The following is a 10,128-nucleotide window of genomic DNA, read 5'->3' as shown; positions in this document are numbered from 1 at the left end:
GAAAATTAATGCCATGAGCAGTTTTTCCTCTCTTTTTGACGGCAATGGTCAACAAAATAAATGAAGAACAACAAGAAAGAATCAATGCAAAGACCTAGAGAGTAACTCCAATTTTTTTAACTATTAATTTTGTGCTCGGTGTCAAAGGCAATGACAGTAAGCATTGAATAAATACAAAACTTCTTTGGGATTGTTATTTTTTTCAAGATGAAAAATGCACTGGCTTGGAATGTTTATTTGAACCAGCTGTACGGTATTACTATAGAGAGTCAGGAAGTTAATATATTCTTTGGAAGTCCAGTATCATAACATGTTATTCTAGCAGGCACAGTGCATGAACAGAGGACATGCGATGTGCCTTGGCAGCCCAGGCACAGACGCTGCAGACGCGCCGATATTCAAGCCACACGGCAGCTATAAGTTACCAGCACCATGTCTTGCTGCTAATTAGTAGAGTGACTGGTAGAAAGAGGGCAGAATCAGAATTAATATCCACATTTCCTAGCAGACGTCATGGGACCGATCCTCTCTGAAGTTTACAGAATGAAATCTTCTGCCTGAGACCTATCATGTAACAGGATCAGGCTCATAACAAAGTACACCTTTTTTTCATTTATTGTAGTACTTTATTCTGGGCATTTGTCTCCTGTGGTTTATGCAACCATGTCCTAATTTTTATAGTCCTGGCAATACAGCAACGTGTTGTGATAAGAAGGGCTGGAAAATCAAAGAAATCTCTATTCTGCCAAAAATTTCCAAGGCTAGCTGAGTGTTGTAGAGACGGAAGGGTAGACATTCAGATATTCCAGTTAAGAATAGTCATAAAACCTGTTTATATTCTGAATCTCTCTCATAAAACCATTAATTGTGAAATCCTTCATAATACTACAATCAATCTCTCTGTAACCATTTAATGGCTGTGTTGAGGCAAATCAAATTATTCTCATAATCAGGGATAAAATGCAACACATTTTGCAATCTATCAAGTAGAAGATCTCTTACTTGTACGATTAGTGTCTAAAGATGACAGTGGGTTTACCCTGGCTGGATGCCAGGTGTCCACCCACTCTATCACTCTCCTCCTCAGTTGGACAGGGGAGGGAAAATATAACAAAAGGTTCATGGATTGAGATTAAGGACACGGAGAGATCACTCACCAGTTACCGTCATGGGCAAAACAGACTTGACTTGGGGAAATTAGTTTAATTTATTACCAAGCAAATCAGAGTAGGGTAATGAGAAAATAAAACCTAAATCTTAAAACACCTTGCCCCTGCCCTTCCCTTCTTCCCAGGCTCAATTTCACTCCCCATTTTCTCTGCTTCCTCCCCGCAGCACAGGGGCATAGCGAATGGAGGCTGTGGTCAGTTCATCACATTTTCTTTGCTGCTCCTTCCTCCTCAGGAGGAGAACTCCTTACCCTCTTCCCCTGCACCAGCATGGGGTCCCTCCCATGGGAGACAGTCCTTCACTTCCCACGGGCTGCAGTTTGTCACAAGCATCTGGAGCATGGGTCCCTTCCACAAGGCACAATCCTTCAGGCACAGGCTGCTTCAGTGTGGATCCCTGTGGGCTCACAAGTCCTGCCAGAAAACTTGCTCCAGTGTGGACATCTCTCTCATAGGCCACAGGTCCTGCCAGGAGCCTGCTCCAGGGTGGACATCCAATATGGTCACAGCCTCCTTTTGGCACTCACCTGCTCCGGCGTGGGATTCCCAAAGGGCTGCAGGTGGATCGCTGCTCCACCTTGGATCACCATAGTCTTCACCACAGACTCCAAGGGAATCTCAGCTCCCGCACCTGGAGCTCCTCCTCCACCTTGTTTCTTCACTGATCTTGGTGTCTGTGTTTCTCTGACATATTCTCACTCCTCTCTCCAGCTGAAGTTGCCCAGGCTTTCTTTCCCCCTTCTTAAGTATGTTATCCCAGAGGTTCTACCACCATCACTGATGGACTTGGCCCTGGCCAGTGGCAAGTCTGCCTTGGAGCTTGCTGGCATTGGTTCTGTTGGACATGGAGAAAGCTTCTGGTATCATCTCAAATAAACACCCCTGTAGCCCTCTCACTACAAAAACCTGTCCAGGCAAACCCAACACAAAGATCAACTGCTATGTTTCAGAGTCTTTATTTTATTATATGAAGTTTAAAGCAAATAATTTGAAATTAGAGCTGAATTTCAAAGATAGATGTATATTTTTATGGCAAGATGATGTAGGAATGTAAGTTATGACACGGCAACAACTAGAAATAATAGGGCAAGTTACCATAACAGATGTTTTGACTTTAAGTCTGCATTCCCTTACTCTAGCTAATGTCACAATCTTCTAGTTGCCTAAATATGGATTATTGCTATCAGCCATATCCCATCATCCTTAGGCAACTTTCCCTAAAAGGGAAAGGGGAATTTTCTTTGAGTGACAGATGCAGAATAGTGACAGATGCAGAATGCACCATTTTTTATCCTCTGTCGCCCATGTAAAATACAATGTGGAACAGTTCTGGAATATCTCTTCATTGTAGACAAGAACGAAAGCCTCTTCCACAAAGTACCACTTTTACCTAACTTTTTTACCTTCATAGAGCAACAGAGACATTAAAAATTAACAGAAATTTTAAAATGCTTGAAGAATCTGTCTGAATTTATTTATGCATAAAAATGGGTTATTCTCTAAGCTACTATATCCTCACTTTCTTTAAATTACAGAAACAATTTTTTTTCCAAAATATGAACAGAGACACATAATAGTTTAGTTATTTAAAGCAGTCTAGCCAATAAATGGTACACCTACATAGATCCCAACAGGGTGTTATCAGATTGTGCTAGGAGATGGTTTGGCTGATAATATTAGTCTAATGCAGTCCTGTACATAACAGAATAAGTGAATAAGTACTCTGGAATGTGCTTATATTTTAAAACACATATTATCTACCTAATATAAGAACACTTCTTAAGTTAATCAGGTATTTTTCTATATTCACATATTATTTAAAAACTGGACTAGATAACAGTCCAGTACACGATATTCTAAATTCTGCCTCTATTTTTTTTGTTGGAACTACAATATCACAATAATATCTCATCTTAAATAATTAGATTACTGCCATAAAACGCGTGCTTGTTTCCACCTCTATATGCTAAATACTTACGGCATTTTTCTAGTACAATGTGGCACAGTGATCCTAGCAATATGAGTGGATGGTGGGAAGAACAAAGCAGGACTCTACCTCCAGGCATGAGCAGCATGAGTTGCCCAACCTAATCAGCTCCGTAACTTCACTTCATGGAGTGAGCAACTTTCAGCACTGAGAAGTTCCAGCACTAGCAAAGCTAACCCCAGCATTCATTCTGGGCTAGTCATTCAACCCCAGCATTCTTCCCCTCTCCTCTGGCTCTCATTCATCACAGCCACATTCAAAAAATCTTGGACTTTCTGCCAAATGGTGGTCTCCAGTTTTACTCTGCCTTAAGAGAACCAGGGAAATCAGACAAATCCTAATATTAACTGGGGGGGGGGTTGCACTTAGAGTCAGGCCAGTGGCTGGGAAATGAAGGTCACAGTGAAACAGAGCTGGGGGAGAAGGTTTCTGACAGTTTTCCCTGACACTGGGAGAACTCCACAGCTGAATGCACTCTTTTCAGTCTCATCATACAGCATGAGAGAGAAAATCCTACCACAGAACCTCCCAGGGTTTCCAGCCTCTCAGATGGGCTTTGCCTCAGAGAGGACGCCTTGACAGGAACAGATGTGATAACAAATGACCTTTAGAATTGCACCCTGAGAGCTGTTGACCGTTTCCTGAAAGCTGTTCATCCTCCTGAGTTCCTGGCTTTAGTTTGGAAACCTTGAGATCCTGGCATATAACTAAAAAGGGTCAGCAACAAGAAATAGAAAAATAGAGTGCAAGACCCAAAGAAAGTAGGGACAAAACCAGAGTACAGACATATTTAAAGATTCTTCCTTTGTTTTTAAAGATAAAAATCGTAAATCTAAATGCAATGCCAAATCTCAGCATCATCTTCATCCCCAAATCAAAGAAAAAATTCTGAGATGAGACAAAAGGCTATCTGATCATAATCTAGTAAAAAATTGATTCAAAGCTATTTAATTTTTATTCCAATTCAAATTAAACCAAATGTATCATATTAGATAACATAATATTTGTATATTTCTGTGAGAATACTTAGATTTGCTGTGCAACACACAAAACTGTCTTTCCCAATGAAAGCTTACAGGGTAAGTGGAGCACACAGAGAGCAGTGCACCCCAGGAAGTCCAGAGGAGAGGCTGCAGATGTGGATGTGGGTCCACAAGCATGAGAGAGGAAGATGGGAGATAGTTTATTTATTCCTCTTTGACTTCACCAACCAAAAAGTGAAAAATTTCTCAGCACTGACTTCTTGTAAAGCTCCTCGAAATCAAGACTATAACCATATCCCATGACTGGCCTGGAGCAAAAGTCACATTTCACTCAAATGCTCGCTTAGGTTTCTGTTGAGGATTTCAGGCTGTCACCACTGAGTCTTGGGGGGAAAAAAAAGGCTGAAAGAATAACAACATACTCATGGGCATTCCATTTTTAAGGCAAGTTTGGGAAAAACCTGGCCCTGCTAATACAATTATATGCTACATCTCATTCATTGCCTGTGAGAGGCAGAGAAGAGAAAAAGGGGAGAGGTAAGCAGGAGACGGAACAAGACAGAAAGCAGAAGCAGAAACAAAGATGCAGCACTGGGAGACGAAAGGAGGGATGACATGGGGGAATGTGCACAAGATGCCTCTTCTTACGTTTGTTAAAACTAAACACCCACACGGTCTATAAAGCTGAAATGAAAAGCACGGGCAAGCTTATTTGGTATAATCCTTTCAAGCAGTGAAATGATTTTCTCTATGATTTTTTTCCCTGTCAGTTCCTGTCATTTCCTTGCGATGTCTTCTCATTTCTCACTTGTCTTTTCTCCTTTTCCTTTTCAGTGCCATCTTGCTTTGTTCCTTTTTCTTTGCCTCTGTCTGCTTCTTTCTTCCTCTTCCTTTCTTCTCTTGCTCTCCCTTGTATTTTTTGTCTTGCTCTTGCTCTCCCATGTGTTCTCGGAGCACATGAAGAACATGAGCACAAATAGTTGAAAAGCTTTTTTTTTTCCTGATGTTCCTTTTCTATCCCCATGTGGTTTTGACTGTTGCAGCTCTGTTAGGTTTTAAATGCACATGGGGAACCCACTTGTAGTCCCATGTGTTTTAGAACTATCTACAGTAGCACACTGCAGGAAAAACATGTGGGAAGGGAATGTGTCAGAAAAGTTTCTTGTACTCCCTCCGACACGTGGGCCACATTTAACAAGGTCAAGGGACAAGTGTGGCTCACAGGCATTAGTTTGACCGGTACGATAAAAAAAGGATCATACATTCTACTTTCTTTTACCTGCACACACTCTGCAGTGAATCACACCCAAATACAGCTTATGGAGTTTCAGTTGATCTACTTTTATTTTTGGCTACATGATCATCTTAACAGATTTTTAGGAAGAGATTATTACATCTTTTTTCCTGATTTGATGATTCCAAGATAATGAAGAATATAAATGTAACAGAAGGAAATCTTTTTTCTTTCCTTTGTCTTCCCTCCTGCATGAGAGCATCACACACACTGTGATCGAGCAGACAAGGGTCTGCCTGTTAAGATGGCTGGCTATTCCTAAGGCAGACAATCTCTGCTGAGGGTTCCTTCTAAACTTTCCTGATACAACACCGAATTCACACAAAATGTCTGTGAACTGTTGGTTCATGTTATGCACATTTTGACACCTTTCAGCTGGCTTTCACAGATTTTCAAAGCACCTGTTCCAATACAACCTGTCTTCTTGGCAGCAAACATTACCAGTAAACCCCTGATTTTCTTTCCTCTTTTGCTTAACCATTTCTAACAATGTACATGTCAAAAAATATAATTAAGTGGAAGAAGGCAAATGCTGTCCAGCTCTCCTAGATACCAGACCACACTTCCTGCAGGAAAAAAAATTGTTCACATTGTTACACAGACCAACTAAAGTGTTCTTCCCTGTCACTCATTTCTTAGGGGAAAGGTCCAGCTCACTTGCAAATGGGCTGCTTGCCATGTGAGCAGATGGGCATGGGGTTTGACAGCCAAGAAATGATGGATCAAATTTTGAAATTTGTTGCTCAGTCTCCACTCTAGTAGTTCCTAATTGGCCTCAATGGAACTTTATTGCTGTAAAATGGTATAATGGCAATAGCATTTGACTGAACAAACACACATCCCATGCAGGTACTGCAAGCAGACTTCCTGGCTGACAGAATCAGAATGATGCCATCAGCAAATATCTGCTACAAGCTGACGTAGCTCTCTAAGGTTAACGTGTTCCTGGATGAGCATACAGTGGAGTTGAAGGGAGCTTCTGATGCTTATTTTGAAAGGTGGTCTGAGATACACTCTTTTGTCTGCAAAGATCCTTTTAATAAATATAACCATATAAACAAAGAAAGGGTTTACTTATGTTTTATAATAAGCATAAGGCAAGAGGAGGGAAGAGGTTTTTTTCAGTGAGGCACTGATTATAATACATTATCTAAAATTGTTATCACCTGTATAACATATGTAATTCAGGATTTTACATGGAAAATTGACCAAAATTAAATTACATTTGACTGCTACTAAGAAACAAAGAAAATAAATTTGCCTTTAGAAAAACATTGTTTCCCAGATTTCTAAGAGCTGCTATGGTAGTGCACATTCACCTTAAATTCCTGTGTACTCATAGGATGTGAAAACAGTACAGATTTATCATTAATCTCATTGACAGGCTTGCATAGTTCTGGTTTGTATCATCAGCAATTTGAATTATTACTAATTAAGTGTTCACTTTACCTACAAAATAGAGACTTCTTAAATTTCTTCGTATTGGTTGTACATAGCTTTGTAATTTTAACTCTGTCTTTCTGTTGTAATTTTAACTGTATCAGCATTGTATTAACTAATACCAGCAGCTGCAAGACAGGATCTTAACATTTTGTTTATACTGTAATTGGAATTTCTCGCCTTGTGCCGCTTTCTTCTCTACATTTTGACAGCTTACCGATGCGTTTGCAAAAATAGTTGAATTCTATGACTGCATACATAAGAAGTGATTATGATTATAATTAGTGTTACCTTTAGAAATTACATTGTATTTTTCATAAAATTGCAGATACAGAAAAGATGATAAAAATCTTTATAAGCACCTACATAACATATTTCATTAATTTTTTCAAGGAAAAGAAAGCAATTTCCCAGGGTCTCTTCCAATTTTTCTCCACCACCTTAGGCCCAGTGCTATTTGGTACAGGCAGATTATGGTAGCTGATGATTCTTATTGATTTAAATGTCGTGCTAGGAAGCCTAAATCCCCAAGAACAATAGAATCTCCCCTATCACTATCCTACTGCTTATTGACCTAATTCACTAACCAACCATCAGGGTTTTCTCTCACAACAAATAAATCTTGCATGAAACAGAGAGTACATGGACACTCGCAGTTTTCAGTGGTGTTGCCAGTATAATAAATTTAGGGTCACCAAAGCATTCCTCTTTGTTTTCTCAGAGTGATCATAGTGTCATTTGCTATTTAAAATGAGCAGAAACCACGACTGTATTTTTAATAGCAAAACTATTTCTACAGCCTGAAGTAAACTTGATAATATAAATGATGCAGACCATTCAGCATGTGTAAAATTCCATGTACTTCAGTGCTTTGATTTGCCTATAAGTTATTGCTGGAGCAGCTGCTGAACAGGTTTAATGGTTGCAGCATTATTTCCACTAATTGAGATACTACTTAGTCCCAGTGTTTACTGCCCAAAATTCTGATAACTAGTAAATGTCCTCTTTCATTAATTGAGCCAAACAAACAAATAATGAACCAGGGTTTATTATGTTACTCTGGGTATCACAGGGTAGTCATTTAAACTAAAACTTTTAACTTGGAACTCTGCAGATGCCTCTGCATCTGAAGTCACTCTTGGTGATTTTACTGAGTTGAATAAGACATTTGTTAATATGTAAAAGCCAGGACTCTAAACTTAGTGGTTCTGTAAAATGTGGTTGTTACGAGATACAAAATACATGCAGCAGGAGAATGCAAAAAATACACTATAGATATAAAAAAAAAATTTAAAGGGAAAAAAACCAAACCACTTCATACTACTTTGATAGGAAGATCAAGATTAGGAGAGGCCTAATTCTGCTCCCAGTAAAGTTAATTAGAGCAACAGCAAGATCCTAAATTACTAGTCCTCTCATCAATATCAAGTTAAGCTTTTATCAATGTAATTTGAAGCAGCATTAAAAGTAATAAGTGCTAATTTATAATTGTTGATATTATCAAAGCAAGATCCTTTGCAACCATACATAACTGTGCCAGATTTTTATCACACTATAAAGGTTAACATAAGTGTTACAAGAAACATCAATGAGCTACGTACACTACGTTTGCTTTTGGTTAGATAAGTATGCTTTGTAGTAGTTGATACTCCCTCTAGATAATGGATATGGGCCAGATTCTCTGCTGACACAATGCAATATAAGTAATTTGAAGGCAGATATGCTGATTCACACTAGCTGCAGATCTAGCCCTAATATCTTTAGATGCAATAAACCATCTTAAGTAAGTCTGTTTCCTAACTATTACTCAGCCATTCCTCACTGCTGCCAAAAGGGAACTGTGAATGCCAAAGTCTGCAGGACTTTATTTATCAAATTTTAACACATAAATCGTTTTGGCATGCAAGCCTCGCTTTATGACCAGAATCAAACATTTTCATGAAACAGCAGGTATAATTCTAGCAAAAAATGCCATGTAGTGGCATTGTTCTTGCTGCAACATTACAACATCTGTTTCAACAATTTTTTTTTATAAAATCTGTTTATTAAATTAGCAAAATTAGATAATTTTGCTGCTTGATACTGTGGAACTGTATGAAGATAATTAAAAATGTTATGTCACATACCTCTAAACACTGGATTACTGGTAACTCTCTGTATTTCTGCTTTTATCTAATTTGGTAGGAGACTAAGTGCAGAGCTAAGAAAATCACATTTCTGTTGGTTATATAAATACAAAATTATTTTACGTAGCAAAATTAGGTGCTATGCTGAATAACATTTTAGTGCCATGACATTAAACATCTGGAGACAAATAGTACCTAAACCACACAGCTTAATTTTCCTTTGAGGTTTATCTATTTTTACTTACATTTCCTGGATGTCAGCTTATAATAATTACTCTTCTACACACATCTCTAGCACTAATGTGACAGACTGTGAATGCTTCTTGACAATAGAACATAATATCCTCCTTACAGGTTTCCGCCAGCAAGGCTACAATCTTACCATCACGTGTATAAACATGCAAAAAGCCTTACTTAAAACATTAACAAATTTCAAATGTATTTGGCTTACTGTTAAAAATCACATACAGATTAGACTTTTCTCAATAAATCTAAAAAATAAAGCTAGATGTAAAGAACTTTGAGTACAGTATGTGACATCTGTATCTGAGAGCTGCCTCAACTTTGAAGCATCTGTAAATTATGTCAGGACATTTGAAAAGTAGCAAAAATTTCCATTTAAGACTTGCTTCTAATAAGTGTTGCTTACAAAGACAGAATACCAATGTAATAACTAAAAAGCAGTTCCTAGTATTTTTGTGAATATGACAAACTGTTCATCTGTGGCACAGGACTAGACACAGAATTACAACAGTAATTCCAGTAAAGCAGCAGGAATGTTTGTATTTCTCCATCTGACATTAAAAGCGGCGTGCTTTATGTAGGCCTCATTTGTAAACCTCCACGAATTTAATCAAACACATGAGAGTTTTATCCTAAGAAAGAGCAAACACATTATGAACTACATAGCCTTATTTCTCTGTGAAAGGGTAAGAAGGAAAGAGAACAGAGAACGACTGAAAAATCAGTGAATACAGGACTTCATTTAATTAGAAGGACTTCGAAATAAGTCAAAACACATAAAACGACAAAGCTGCTATCCTGGAGGATGTACATCACAGTGACTCTGGCTCATATCCACAGCTCTTTACATTCTTTTATTGCCGAGTTTTTTGCATGGTCTTAGACA

The sequence above is a fragment of the Corvus hawaiiensis genome, chromosome 1, assembly GCF_020740725.1.
Source record: "Corvus hawaiiensis isolate bCorHaw1 chromosome 1, bCorHaw1.pri.cur, whole genome shotgun sequence".
NCBI lineage: Eukaryota > Metazoa > Chordata > Aves > Passeriformes > Corvidae > Corvus > Corvus hawaiiensis.
The sequence above is the reverse complement of the archived record's forward strand: the minus strand, read 5'-3'. Positions refer to the sequence as shown.